Source organism: Euprymna scolopes, chromosome 26 (assembly GCF_053919585.1).
Source record: "Euprymna scolopes isolate OS-2025 chromosome 26, ASM5391958v1, whole genome shotgun sequence".
Classification (NCBI taxonomy): Eukaryota; Metazoa; Mollusca; class Cephalopoda; order Sepiida; family Sepiolidae; genus Euprymna; species Euprymna scolopes.
Genome location: NC_136507.1, coordinates 103472673 through 103489339, shown reverse-complemented (window position 1 = coordinate 103489339; position 16667 = coordinate 103472673).

Here is a 16667-nt window from a genome sequence, read left to right as displayed (position 1 = left end):
GTAAAAATCAAAGAGCTAATGAAGTTGTTCTTTGTAAGGGCCAAAAAGAGAAATCTGGAATCCAAAGTCTGAATAGCTTATATTGAAATAAAAAATTTTAAAAAAGTTAAATTTTTGAAAAAAATTATCAGTTTTTTTTTTTTTTACCATATCAAACAATGAAGTCATTCAAGTTTTTTGTTATTCGAGTTTTATTTCCATTAACATTTTTTTTTTTTTTTTTTTTTTTTTTTTTTTTTTGCTCAATCTATTATATTGAGAATTTTTATTATCTCGGCAGTTTCTAATATGAAGATAATATTTATCTTTTTATAATTTTAATTATATATTATCATAATCGGTCTTGATTGATTTTTTTTTTTTCTGTAAATAATTTATTTCTATATTTGGATTTTATTTGTAAAACGGAGAAATATACAATTGTTATATTAATATGACAAAGTTGATTCGAGGTGAAATATGGTTTTGGATCAATTTTTTCTTCATATTTACTGATACATGTATTTCCCTGTGAAAACTGATTTGCTTTCAGTATTTTATAAAGATGTTTTATCTGAAAAGAAACGTTATCAATTTATAGCTATGAAATGTTAGCAACAAGGGAAAAAAAAACTTATCCTGTGAGCTAATTGGTTCTTAATTTATACACGAATTGTTAAATATGTGATTGTGGATGTATTCAAATGAATACGTCATTTTTAAAGATTTTATTTTTTTGTTAAACAAAATTAATAAATATCTTTACAGAATTATTTGTTCTGTTTTTTTTTTCTTTTAGTTTTTTGTTTTTATTTATTTATTTATTTATTTCAGACTGAAGTCATTTTAAACAAAATGAAACATTTTAAGATTTGTAAAATAATATTTGTCTGGTTACTCTTAAGTTGATCAATCTCTCCGACTCCAGCAAAAAAATTGTTAAATATATTTAGTCTGAGCTGTACCCGGCATTGCCCGGTAGTGTTTCTATTTTCATTTTACTTAACTTTTTATTTTTTTTATTTATTTATTTTATTTTTTTTCAACTATGCCGCTTTTTTTTTTTTTTTTTTTTCCAAATCTGTTTATCTTTTATAGTATTAACCATGAGGGGTCAGCCACTTCTGGAGAGAAAAAAATAAATATGCCTTGTATTGTTGATGGTTCCTACAAGTCTGAAAGCGATGTGTATGTACCTGGTTTTGTGTGAATTTTAAATAGTAGTTTGGTCACTGTGAAAACCTTATGTAACTTTAATTTGAAAATATTAAAAAAAAAAAAAATGCTATGAAATATTTATTTAAATTATTAAAATTGCTTATTTTTTAAACTTAAAAAAAAAATTGGAGACTTTCAGTGTAATACACCATTTTCAAAGAAAATTAAATCCTATTTGTTTATTTTTAAATATAATTTCAAAAGTTAAATTCAATTATAAAAGTATCGTTTGATTAGGGTTAAATTATTAATTGAACCAAATTTTTATAATACTACAACTAATTTTGTTAAAATAATATTGTTTTAATATCAAATTATTGTTAATAAATAACTTCTAAAACAATGTTTTAATTATATACATGCGAGGTGCCCTCAATAAGTCTCCAGACTTTTTTCATATGGGCACTTTTATTGATAGTACACACATCAAACTCTAGTCCCTTCCGAAATAATCTCCTCTGGCTGCAATGCACTTGTTGTACTGTTCCAGCAACTTCTGGAAGGCCACATGGAAGTCCTCTTGTGTAAGCATGTCAATGACGCTTATCACAGCCTCGAGTTTCATATGTGTACTATTAGTAAAAGTGCTCATACAAAAATTGTCTGAAAACTTATTGAATGCACCTCGCATGTATGCATTATCAGTAGTAGTAACTGATAACTGTGTGTTATTAGCAGTAGTAATAGTTTGTAGAATTTCTGGCTGGTTTTATGTTGATGTAAGTTATCAGTAATAGTTTGTAAAGCTTTGTTGATTATGTAGATGCTGATGATTGTACATATTAGCAGTAGTAATAGTTCATAGAACTTCTAGTTGGCTTTATGTTGGTGATGCTGATGATTGTGGTTCACTGTAGTTGTTGCTCATGTAGATCATGCTGATTGCAGCTCATCATCGTTGTTATGGCTCTTGCCGATGCTGATGATTTTTGCAAGGTGTTTTAGCATAATGACATTTCGTAGTTATTTCCCTAACATTAGCTTTAGCTAAAACCAATGCCATGTGTGGTTTAGTGGCAGAAAAAATACAGTTGATTCCAATGTAAGAACTGTTTGTCTCATGAGCTGTCAGTGATAATCTTATTTCTTTTAAATGGATTCAGATTTTAGGTCTAAAATGTGCAAATCTTTTTGCAGAAGAATTTGTTTTCTTTTTTGGATATGGAGTGGATGACATTTGGAGTCCATTTGCAATCTGATTGTTGTCTTTTTTATAAGTATTCACATGAAAATTTTGACTGTTTTCTTCTATGCCTATTGGATAATAGTTGAATAAGCATTTTTATTTATTTTTTGTGTGTGCAAATGAAATTTTTAAAAAAGTATTAAAAAATATATAAAATTTTTATTTTATTTATTTTTTTTGTATAATTTTGGGAAATCAGAAAACTTAAAATATTTTTTGCATGGAGAATAATTTAGAATGATTACCGATGATAGGCAGTGTAAAATCAAAATGTCTTGGAATCTTTGCCACCATAGGCTTATTTTTATGAGGGAAAGACGGTATCGGGGTTTTTTTTTTGGGGGGGGGTTAAATTGCTAATTAATTTAGGACACTAAAACCATATTCAACAAATGCTGACTCTCGTTTCAAATATAAATTTTTGCATCACAATTATTAATCCCTTCATGTGCACCGAACAGATACCATGATACTTTGTTCACTGTACCTTATAATAAAACAAGTCCATACAAAATTTCAGGACATCAGCTTAGTAGTTTTTTAGAAAAAAATGAAACGGACAGACAAACTAAGATTTTGTACTTAAGATATTTATCTGATTGAAAATCTATAGATTTTCAATCAGATAAATATCTTAAGTACAAAATCTCTATTCAAAACATAAATGTGTTGTTGGAGCAGTTTGTTGGTAAAATAATCAAGAAATAAAATAAGAAACAAAATTGAACCCTTTTTTTTTTAGTATCTCATTCTGATGTGCCTTTCGTATTCTAGATCCATTTTATCCAAATAAAATATAATTTATTGTGTTGCTCCACTATCTAATGGCATTTTTTCTGGCAGCTATATAATATTCCATCCTTTTAGAACATTTATCTTTTTTAGCATGGAACTGATTTTGGTGCCTTCCAAAGATTTTGAGAAAATTCTGTAAAATTGAAAGTATTCATTCAGATTCTGGTCCAAGTTCTGGCAACATCACGTCAGCATCTTCAGATATGGTTATAGAAGCAGCTAGGAATGCTAGCAGATGACAAATTTTAATGAATTTGTGAAGTTAATATAAAATCTTTATTAAAAAAAAATAATTAAGCCATTCGGTTTTCTTTGCCAAAAAAGAATCATATTTTTTACAAGTTGTTACCGTACATTTCTCATAAAAAAAATTATTTGAAACTTTCCTTGAAAAATAAGTTTCTTGAAACTGAAAAATAAACTTTTTTTTTCACAGTTGTTATCATGTTTCCATTATAAAAACTTATTTATTAATTGAAAAAAACAAAACAAAAATTTTATATATTTGTCTTGAAAAAAAAATTTTTTTTTTTTTTTTTTTTTTTTTTTTCATATAATCAAACTTATTGAGGCCACTTTTCTTGTTTTTTTTTTTGTTTTTTTTTTTCCTAAATTTTACTATTTTCTCCCATTTGATTACAAAGTCTCATTTTGAACTCATTATCTCTGGCAGTCTTCCCATCAGCAGCATCTTCCATAATGATGTCGGAAGATGTCAAGGTAATGTTACCAGAATAAGTATGAAAATAAAAATAATCTAACTAAATGTGTAACTATTTCATGAAACTAGGAATATTGGTAAAGTCTCTTAGTTTAAACACGATCTTCTTCAGGAATCTACAAGGCTTTGATTACCAGAGATTTTGATCTGGAAGATTTTGACCTCAAATCTTTTCATCCTGGAAAGTTTAACCCAACTATATTTTTTGAGAAGGAAAATTTAACCCAACTCCCAGATTGACTGCAGAATTATCTGAGTTATCTCCCTTGGATGTATTCTACCAACATTAGAGAATACGCTCTCCAACATGAGTATCTGAAATTTCATTTCAGCCACATTTAAGAATTTAAAACAAGATATTTTTTTCTCTTTCTGGTTCGTCCTTCAAAGCAAACAGACGTTTCATACAGCTTCTTCTGTCTTCTCCAACCGTAAGAGGTCTTGTCTTGTTATGTCTTCTGATAGCAACTGTAGAGATTTTCAGAAACACAATCCAAAATAAGTATTTAGTTTTATTACTTATACATAGTTTTATCTCTAACGCTGACAACATGTGTTCATTTCATTGTATTTGGAGCAGTAATGCGTTCTTTCTTTTGTTTATTATAATATGTATGACATTACATGTTTCTGTTATCCGGTTTATTTGAAAATAAATGTGTAAATCCAACTTGTTCTTCACTATTGTCTTTTTCTCTTTCTTCCAACATGCACATTTGTTATCCCTGATAACACAGCATACAAAATGGTGACCATCTGTACGAAGACGATATACCTGAACACGTGATCGTTAAAAATATACAAGATGGCATAAAAAATATGCATACATTTTCATCCGGGTATTTTTGTATATAATTTCATGACACCAATTGGATGTCTGAATATGTTCGTGGACAAAATTCTCCATGCATTCCTTTTTAAAACAAACAAACAAATTCCTGATGAACCGCCCCCCCCCCTAAGTAATGACGCCTTATCAATTCTCCAATACTATTGCTACACTATCCGATTGAGTACTGTACACACAATAACCCTTATCCCCGAGTGGCCATTTGGGCCTTGATAAGTGGTGAACTCCATATAAAAAAAAAATTAACAAAGAACGTTTGCTTCTTTATAAAGAAAACAAACAATTTTTTAAAATAAAGTGCCCTTCTTTTTAATAAAAATAAGGGCAGCACCCCCCCCGTTCCTTCTTCTGAGGATAGTACACTGTGTTTCCCTTTAAATTTATGTACAAAACAATAACAACAACAAATGAATGATGTTTATATAAAGACTAGCAAAGAGACCCAACGTTTTCTGGGATCGAATAAGGATCTGCAAATGTTCTACACTTCCAATACTTTTATCGTCATCGAAATCGATGGACATTTTATAATGCTAAAAGAAACAAACGGTAAGATGAACAGCATCTTAGAATTAAAATTTAGGGTTTTTTTTTTTTTTTACACCAAACATAACATATCGTGACATAAATTGCAGGGATACTATGTAGGGAATTGGCCAGCAAGAAGCCTGTTCACATTACACTTGACCTTCTGCATGTCAGTACTGGTGGGGAAGCAAGAACCTGGAAGAGAATTCCAGAGTCTAGCAGTTCTGGGGAAGAAACTATTGGAGTAGAAGGCTTTCTTACATCTAGGGATCTCTGTGTAGGGATGGAATATTGCTGCTTTTCAGGTTTAACAGTGGCATTTATGACGAGGGTACAAGTGCTTGTAGTTTGTCAGCATTGTAAAACAGTCAGAGGGATGCAACATTTCATCGATGGGATTGTTGAAGCCTAGATGAGAGTTAAGGACCTATCAGGTTGGCGACTCTCTTTTGAACCCTCTCCAGGAGTGAGAGACTAGTAGCAGATGCACCAGCCCAAATGTGACAACAATACTCCATACATGGGCGAATGGTGGCCTTATAGAGGTACAGGATACTTTCAGGCATAAGTAACTTTCTAGCATGGTAGAGAGAGCCCACCTTCTTCACAGCAGCCTTGGCAATGCTCTTGATGTATTTGTTCCAACTCATGTTCCCTGCAAACATTAAGCCTAGGAGTTTGAAAGAAGTATTTTCAGGTTACGTATCTTTAGCCATAGCTATTGGTGGTTGAGAAGGTGTTTTGTAATTATTGAAGGAAACAAGCTTAGTCTTGGCAGCATTGAATGTGACCATCCATTTTTGTCCCCATTCCACTACAGATTGGAGGTCTTCTTGTTGTGTTTCTGCCATTTCCTTAGATATTAGTGTTCATTCGTTTTCCCCCCATGTCTGTTATAGAGCGTGATGTCATTAGTAAATATACTCATCAGAGACAATTTTATCGGGAAAGTCATTTATGAATAGGATTTATATATATAATTACACACATACATATATATATTTATATATGGCATAATGATGTTGACACATCAAGTATTGATGAATCTGATCAATACCAGATAGGTGATCATTTGAGAATACTAGGTGTTGTATCATTGTCCCATGAACATAGAAATTTTCAGGTTAGGATCTGGAGGTGGATTTAAAACTACTGAGAGAGATGCACCCCAAGTCTTTAAGACATGCATCTAGGAGAAAGAAGAACTCTGATGTAAAACTTGAGGTCTACTGTCTGCTCTGTCCATTCCATTCAATTGCATCAACTGAGATCAGCAACTATTCCAAAAAAAATGGTTTTTCTACACAAAGCCTTCACCACTGTAAACAAATCATTTGTATATACATATATAAAAATGACAAAGTCTATATTTCAAATTTCAAGATGTTGTCCATTTATTTCTTTAAGCATGTTAAAATGTTCAATTCTTGAGGGCACCTGTTTCATAGCACAGAATTATTCATGTAATTATGTCAATTTCTGAATTTACATGAATGATTTTGCGCTATAAAACATGTACTGTCAAGAATTGAACATTTTAACATGCTGAAAGAAATAAACGGTAAGATGGTCAACATCTTGAAATTTGGAAAATAGACTTTTTGTCATTTATTTGTATGTGTGCTCTGTAGTTACATTGAGCTTCATTAAGTAAAAGATTTGTATAAATAAAAGGTGAAATATAATTGAATAAGCATATTTTTCTCAAATATATATATATATATATATATATACATGCATACATATATAGTCATCCACATAAAGTACTCTTTTGCTGTTTCACAGCTCATCAGAGCAGCTAGACAGGCAATTACCTCAAGCCAGGATTGAAACCTGACCACCTGTATGACAGTCAAGGCTCCTAACCATTACGCTAATTGGTGGCTGCTGTGCGAGTTGTGAATAAACGATGTTTTGCCATCGTCCGAAATACCTAAGCTCGATTTGTTTACACAAAAAGCATAATGTGTTGAATTTTTCTGTTTTGTTGTTTTCCATCTTTATCCCAAAAAACAGTTGCCATTATTTTTTTAGCTGACCTTTCTGCTTTGAACTTGATAGGGCCTGCTGATCCTCTTGATAACCATTGTTTAGACTGAACTTTGCTTTCAGGATCGTACAGGTAAATCCATGTTTCATCACCGGGTATGACCCGTTCAAAAAAGTTTGCCTCATTTGCTTCAATTCTAGTCAGAAGGGCCAATGAAAGATCTGATCTCAGATTCAACTGATTCTGCTGCAACGCTTTAGGCACCCAACGAGCAGAAAGCTTACTCAGACCAAGATCTTCTTTCAGAATTGAAAAGGTTGACCCAAATGAAATGTCAAGCTCCTTAGCAATCTCATTCACTGTTATTCTCCGATCTTCTTCAACAAGATTCCTGACAAGTTCGATGTTTTGAGCATTTTTTGATGTTGAAGGCCTACCTTCTCTTTGGTCATCTTGAAGATCATTCCTACCATCCTTGAATCGTCTGATCCAACGATAAACAACAGCTCTAGAAGGTGACGATAATAAACATTTTGTAGAGCTTTAATGATTTCCGTCGGTTTCCATTCCAGTTTTGTTAGAAATTTAATGTTTGCACGAACTTCAAATTGGCTCATTTTGGACTGTCAAAAAGTTAATATTATAAAATAATATCTGAAAAAAAAAAAGAATAAAAGATTTAGAATGCTGTAACTTGTCAAATTTGTTGTTAAGTAATCAGTAGTGCAATTAAACCTTGTTTTGTTGCTCTATTTTCATTTAGATTGAATTTATATCATTTGTCTTAAAACTTTTTGATTTACCCTCGTATAGTCATCCACATAAAGTACTGTTTTGCTGTTTCACAGCTCATCAGAGCAGCTAGACAGGCAATTACCTCAAGCCAGGATTGAAACCTGACCACCTGTATGACAGTCAAGGCTCCTACCCATTACGCTAATTGGTGGCTGCTGTGCGAGTTGTGAATAAACGATGTTTTGCCATCGTCCGGAATACCTAAACTCGATTTGTTTACACAAAAAGCATAATGTGTTGAATTTTTCTGTTTTGTTGTCTTTTTGTGCTTCTATTTCTTCTACAACAGCAGTCAACACCAAAACGTGAAATCAGCCTAACCCTAACTCAGAAATTCACAGTGTTTTATGCCGCTGAGGCACATTATGCATTGTCTACATTTCTCTCTGATCTCTGATCACAGCATGGGCAACGTCACGTCGGTAATCTCCATTTCGTGTTGTCTGTCAGCAAGACAGTGTGTGATATACCCAGTGTAATCTGAAGTCTCATCATTTGCTCCACCAGATGCCATTTGTCCAGGGTTGCACATCCTTCACATGGCGTGGGGTACCGTTTTGCAGCTTGTGTCGTATAATAGGCCTACTGTAGACGGATTGGCAGTTGTCGCCAGTGCAATATATAGAATTAGAAATTGAAGCTCGTTGTTTTAGATTAAAAGTTAGCACAGGCAGGTTGTTTGTTTATAAAACAGTGTCATAGCAAAATTAGAGGGACAGGTCGAACAGGCAGAGCAATCATTGATATGGCGTGATGTGGATTGGCACGTCACAGAACAATTCGAGAAACACGACTTTGGGGGAAGATTGATATGAGTTAAGGGGGAGACTCTTTTGAGGAGTCAGAGAGAGCAGATCTGAAAAAGTCTGTCTCTGATTCCCCTTGAATATGGATCGGCAGAGTTCTCATGGAGGCAACAAGATAGAAATAAATGGCAGCTAAAACTATAGCAAAATACAGACTCTCCATCCTCCTTCTAAGGATGAGAAATGATGATTCGACTTCGACCGTTGAAACCAATTTTGCCCAGAAAGAAATGAGACTTGCATCTGTTGGTATGCATTGAGAGAACTTTTGTTCCAGATGTGATGAACGGCAGGACACAAACAACCCGTGGACATGACCAAAGAGCACGAAAGGAGGATAAAGATATGTTCAGTTTTGTTTTTATAAATCCCACAAAATAGTTGATGTCATAATTGAGAACATTGATGCAATGCAACACTTGCAGACTGATCACCTCTATTCCTTTTTCAAACTTGAATGTGCATTGATGACGAGGCAGCTTAAGTACTAGAGGGTCGCTCAGACAGTACCGTTTTTGTGTGGAAGTCGATGACATGGGCCCTGTGTCGATATTCCTTACCTCCTCTAACCTCATTTCTGTAGATCCCATTAGTAAGTGCAGTCAACGATGATGTATCATCCTTAGGCGCAACATTGTACCAATACATTGCGTCATGCACAGGGCACTTCTTCCTAGCTGCAATCCACTTAATATTGCGGTAGCATCGTGCTATAACGCCATTGCTTACTGACACAGCAAAACTGCAAGCATACTCCTCAGCTGATGGAAAACTCCTCGAATTTTCCACTAACGAACACAGCGTCATTGTGAGTAAGTAGCTTTTATGGTGGACTGCATTAAAAAAATATTGATTTAAGAGTTGGGTATCCTCTGTGGTGTCGTCCTCAGGTCACAACATTGGCCCTTTGCTTTAATCATTCTCATTGTGCTCAGAACCACGCACACACTGGCAGATTCCTGATCAGTTTCCCCACACAAGGAGAAAAAGACATGATGTGTCTCTAATCACTGTGAATCCAAGTTTTCAATTTGTTCTTCTGAATGCGTTTAAGCACAATACATTCAGGTGTCTGGTCACAGTTCTATTTTTTAGTCAGGTTGTTTAATTTTCACTGCGACAACAACATCGACACTGGAAATTTTGTCTGGGAAATTAGCTTCACCATGTTTGTTAATATGAACACTGCCCAAAAGGTAGATGATGTCAAGTCCGAGTAAGAGATCTTCATCCATGGTCAGCATCTTCATATAGGGATCCTCTAATACACCTGCAGATTGACCTTGGTTACTTTTGCTGGTTATGCTCTATCAACAGTCAGCATCCCTATCTTGTGTCCATTTAGTGGACCACAAACTCCTGACAAGAGTCAATCAATGCATCACGCATCACTCCATTGACATACGCACACATCACAGGTTGGTTTCCATTTTACTCAGGGTGAGAGTGGTGCTCACATCTCACTTCCCTCTTTATTTTCCGGACATTTTGACCCGTAAGGTGATCCTCCCTCTGGCATCAGTAATATCGGATGGTTGGCTTATAACGCTGCTTCAGTCATTCAAACTAGCAGTGCTTAGCCAGATGATTGGATCTGAAGCAATTAAAGCAGTTAAAGAAATGCATACCAAGTATTCTGTGGGAAAAGGCACTTTTTCTGTGATTGGGCGATGGTGGCAGCAATCCTTTCATTGTTCATGATGTCCCTTGCTCAGCTGAGTATGCTTTCCATCTGGATGTGGTCAATGCCAGCAAATGATCACAATAACTCCTGGATATCGGCAGGCAGTCTGTCTATGAGTGCGTACTTCAGTGTCTGACTGAAGAGTTTTGTCAATGCTTCATAGAACTCATCTACTGACTTATCCAAATGTAAGGTGCATCTTCAAAACTGATTGTCAAGCGTAAATCTTTTTGCACATCTTTTGCCATATCATGTCATATTAGTCTTGTTTACATGCAACAGTTGCTGGTAGACATCAACGGTCATTCTGGTTAGTTGCAAGGAGATTACTTGCTCGACCTTATCAACTCCCAAGTGTTTGCAAACTCTTTCAAACCAGCCTACAACAGACGTTGCTCCATTATATTTGATACAAGTTTTAGGTCGAACCTTCCTTCAGCCAAAATAGCTCGTGTTGGATTCTTCTGTTTTATCATTGTCTACTTCCTCCTCTACTTTTTCTACACCAGCAGTCGACACCAAAATGAATGACATCTGGTATTGCAGGGATTCATAAACTCCCATCCGTTTACCCATTGGCTATTACAGACAAAGTGTGTAAACGCGTCATAGGCTCGATGCACCCATCTCGTCCAAAAAAGAGGAAAATAATAAAAATTAATTAGTCAATGAGAGCGGAGCCCACTAAAATAAATTTGACAACCAACGTGTCTCTAGGAGCCGGTTAAAAATAGATAAAAGCCGAACACGTTTGTCATCGAAAGAGAGAAGGGAAACAAACACCAAGAGGATAACGTACAAGCACAGTCAGGAGAGAATCAGCTTCCGATGTTGAAGCAAACACTCTGCTTTGTGACCGCTACCAAACCAACAAAAAGGAATAAGTACACTTTTCTTATTCCTCGTTTATTCTAACGGCTAATTTTGTAGAAGCTTTTTGAACACGCACAGAAAAATGATCCTTCTTGCACACACACATTCAATCTTGTCTTTTTTTGATAAAAGTTATTCGAACCATAAATGTTTATAGTTTGTTTGGGTTAAATGGAGTTTTATTTAATGCTTTTTCTTATGCTGTTAAAGCAAAAATCAATAGTATCTTCCTAACTCAGAAACCGAGATTATCTATGCAGAGACCCACGTTATTACAACTGAGTATAGGCCTGCTTTCGATCCAGTTGCACGTGCACAGTACCATTTATGCATCCAGTTCCATAACGTTCGCCTCACCATGCATTGTCCACCCACACACACACACCCACACACCCACACACAGATATAGATTGGGGAAGCTCCACGTCTTGACAATCTTCCTGGACTGACCCTCACTCCTGATCTGAAATGAAACACATACATCAAATGCATCAAATGATTGGTGTGCCCTATCCAACATTTATAAGTTCAAAACCGGCTTTGAAACCTAGTAGGAAATGTCCTTTTCTCTTTCCTGTAACCTCTTTCCCACAGAAGAATCGTTTCAAGCCTGTTTCTGTTCTAGCATTAGTTTCATGGTAAGTGCTCGACTGAACTTTAATCTATGGTACCCCTTTAGCAAACTTTCATAAAAAAAACACTCAACTAGCTACAACCACTATATACGATATCCCCCACTCTCTAGCTGTGCCTAAATCTAAATGTCGATTTCATGAACAAAGCTACTTTCCCAGAACTGCCCGCCTGTGGAACACTGTTCTGCTGGCCTGCTTCCTGGTTGAATACAATATGGTTGCCTTTAAATCCAATGTAAACAAATTTTTGTTCAGCCGTCCCCATAAATAATCAAATTCTACCCAATTTCCACCATTAACGATTACTAACCTACCACCTTACATTCATTGACCCTTATCTTTGAGTGGCCTTCTTGCCTTAATAAGTGGTGACCTCCAAGTGTGTGTGTGTGTGTGTGTATATATATATATATATATATATATATATATATATATATATATATAGTTATATTTTTTTGGAAAAAGGATTCCAGCAGAGTGCTTTATTATAAGGAAAAATCTGAAAATAAGAGCGTATTGTTTATGTTTTGTTTACAGAAAGTTTAGATGAGATAAGTCATCAATACCGTCGGTTTCAAACCTGATAATTAGGGACCGTTTTAGATACCCATTTCAAGCTTTGCTTAGCTAATACTCATTTCGATGAATGATGAGTATTAGCTAAAGAGAGCTTGATATGGGTATCTAAAACGGTCTCTACTTGTCAGGTTTGAAACCGACGGTAGTGATGACTTATCTCATCTAAACTTCCTGTAAACAAAACATACATACACACACACACACACACATATATATATATATATATATATATATATATATATATATATATATATATATATATATATATATATATATATACAAGAGAAAGAAAATTAAAACTGCAAGTTGAACTTTACAATCAAAATTTATTGTTCGACTGAATACTCCAAAAAGCAATTTACAATTTGACTTTTTCTTTTTAAGCCGATGATGAAGGTTCTCATTTTGGATTTTTCTCTTATTATTATTAGGTCCCATTTGATTAGGGACAGACTTCTCTTTGGACTACTGCACTGCCCGGAAAAAAACAATTTTCATTATTTCAGCTGTTTTGTAAACTTTCCAATCGAATTTTTGAAAACTTTCCCATCAGATTATATGCATCGTCATGCTGGACTTATTTTGGAATACATTCTATCTAAAGTTTTTGCAGTTTGGATCAACTCTAGAGGAGTTTCATTCAAGCTGAAATATTATGCGCAGTTTGTTTTTATATTAGCTTTTTACATATCCAATATTTTTTCATTTTTTTTATAACTACAATAAATTGCGGTTTCATTAATGCCTTAACTAGTAAATTCTAGCATTGCTATAAATATAATTTGCTGATTTCTTTATGTCTTCTGACGAGAAGAATAATAAGAATAGCATTCTTTGAAACTCTGCGGAATAAGGACTTTGTAAATTGTTTTTTGGAGTATTCAGTCGAACAATAAATTTTGATTGTAAAGTTCAACTTACAGATTTAATTTTCTTTCTCTTATCATAAGCTCTATTCTCTATTGCGTATTGAGCTTTTTTAATTCAGTTGGGATTAAATTTTCTATATATAAATACTGTTATTTATATTAGTTTGAAGTTTACCATTGCGTATATCAGGTAAACACTACATCCTTTTGTTTTCATTAATATATATATATATATATATATATATATATATATATATATATTTTTTTTTTTTTTATTTTATTATTTTATATATATATTTTTTAATTTTTTTATATATATATTATATATATATTTTATTTTATATATTTTATATATATATATTATTTTATATATATATATATTTTATTTTATATATATATATTTTATTTTATATATATATATATATATATATATATATATATATATATATATATATATATATATATATATATATATATATATATATATATACACGATCTGGTATCAGTAAGCTGGCTATTTAACACTTTAAAATATTCAAAAATAAATTTGAAAACAGTTTCAATGTCATCACACTGTAATTGATATCTAAATGAAAAATCGATACACAGAAATAAAAACAAAAACAAAATATGAATTATTTTTCCAATTTTTATTGTTGACTGTATTTCTTTTTTTGCAAAGTTCATACGTATAAAGATGACTGGAATATAAAACATTGTCCTTGGCAAACAGATCTGAGGCACCTAATAATGACTGGAGGCACCATATTTTTTGTTGTTGTTCTTCTAAAAGTTGGAGGAAGAGGGAAAGAGAAAGAGAGAGAGATAGAGAGATGGGAAAAAAAAGAGAGAGAGGGAAGAAGGAAAGAAAGAGAAAGAAAGAGAGAGAGGGAGAGAGAGAGGGGAGAGGGAAAGGAAGAGAGAAATAAATAGGAATAACTTCAAATAGAAAGGAGTGAATAATAATTATGCACCGGTTCAAACATCCTAACAATAAATATGACATAATTTAAAGGGGGGGGGGTGTAAACAATAATTTTACATTAACAACACTGTCAGACAAAACTAATTTTCTAATCATTTACATCTCTGAATTTTTTTTTTAGATGAGGATTGATTATTTATATTATTTGAACTATTGTTCTCATCTTAAACGTGATTTGCACATTTTGGTCGATGTAGTCTCCGATCATCTTTAGGTGTATCTTGTCAAACGCGAGACTCTTTCTGTCGAATTCGGGAATCTGCACAAAATTACGAACAGAACCCTTTATTTAATCCACGAGGGTAGGGGTGGGGGTGGTGGTAGCAAGCTCTCGTTACGTCAGCCATGACGGAGTAGAAGTTCTAAGTAATTTGCAATTCTGTTTTTGAGTTACACCGCACGGAGGATTGAAGCTTACCAAGTACTTTGGATACATGTGAAGAAGGTCGGGGGTTAAATCGGCGGAAACGTTGTGCAAATAATACTCAAGATGAGAACAGCAGTCCGAATAATCAAAACAACGCTTCGAATCATTTGTAGTCAACATTTACGTTCAATTATACTATAGGTTCCGTTTAAATACCTCGCCCACATTATGGAGAAAATTTATCTTAAATTGGGTAAACATTAATTTTAGAGGTCTCCTAAAATGCAAGTTGGCAGGATTTCAAAACTGCTTATCTTCTATAGTAATAAAATTATAAGAGAAGCTGCAAGTGTATGTTTGCGTTTCTCGCCTCAATGTAACTTATATTTAATTATGATTTTTTTCCATTTTTACTATGAAGCAAATATTTATTGAAATAAAAAAAAATGCAACCGCATAAACTAAAACGATGTTTTAATATTCTATTTCGTGTTTCATTACTACTAACGTAGGTTGTTCCCCCCTTCCTGTATTCGTCTATTAATCAGCTCTCTACTGGCATGCTAGCAGATTTTAGTTTTAGTTTGAGATTTTTTCTGGTTCTTAGCTGTTTATTATTTATAATACGATTTACAAAGTAAAACAAAATGGCGAAACAAAACGAAAGTAAAAAAAAAAAAAAAAAAAAAACGCATTGTATCACATTTATTTATTGCATGTAACGATTATATTTATTTTCTTTTTTTGCTTTTGTTTTATTATGAAAACTTTTAAGGCATTCAGAGTCACCTCCCTTTGGACAATAACCATTTGTAAAGATAGCCGTGGTGCGTTGCAAAAGAACTAATCACAAGACGTTTCTTACCGCCATGATAGACGTTCAGCACGATTTGGAAAAACCCAAGAAGATTTAGAAAAGGAACGCATGTCATTACCAAAGATATTTTCTCACCCATTCACAGTGTTGTTGTTGTTGTTGTTGTTGTTGTTGTTGTTGTTGTTGAATGTATATATATATATATATATATATATATATATATATATATATATATATATATATATAATTTCCTAGCTTGCACTTTTCAAATGCTTGCTAAAACCATATATACACCTGACAGTTCTTTTGTAGTTATTCTCAAAATTAACACAGAGACGAATTTATCAACATATGTTTTATTTACAATTAATCTTTTTGCCATCTACAAAGAGAGAGAGGCGTTAGTTGTATGGGGTTGGTTGGTGTATGGCACACAGACAGAGAGATGTCAAACACGTCAAACACGCTTGCCACTCTGTCTACTCTCTTCTCCCTTCTATTATTTTTATTTATATCTTATATAAACATCAATCGACATTCCTGGAAATGCAAACATTAAGATATTACATTCTTCTTTTCTATTTTGCATTGCACGATTCATAATTTCTGACCTTGGAATGTAAACAGTTCTTTGCTTTCATGATAATTACAATTCCGGTCATTTTTATGGGACACAAGAATGTAGATCAAAATACATGTGAAATGTGCCTGTCTGCACCTCCACTTTTCATTGGCGTCGCCATGTCTCTATGTCCAACAACAGAATTATATGAAAGAACATTAAACTGCTGTTATGACGATAATATCAACTTCTCAGAAAAGTTCTGCAAATAATGCAAATAATTTGCAAATAAATAAAATAAAATAAATAAATAAAACAAATAAACAATAACACATCTTTATTTGTCTTTTGCTATTTTCTTTCTCTTCAACAAATGCTTTCATTTCAAACGTGGTCCTGGATATGACCTTAAACTATATCCGATGGTG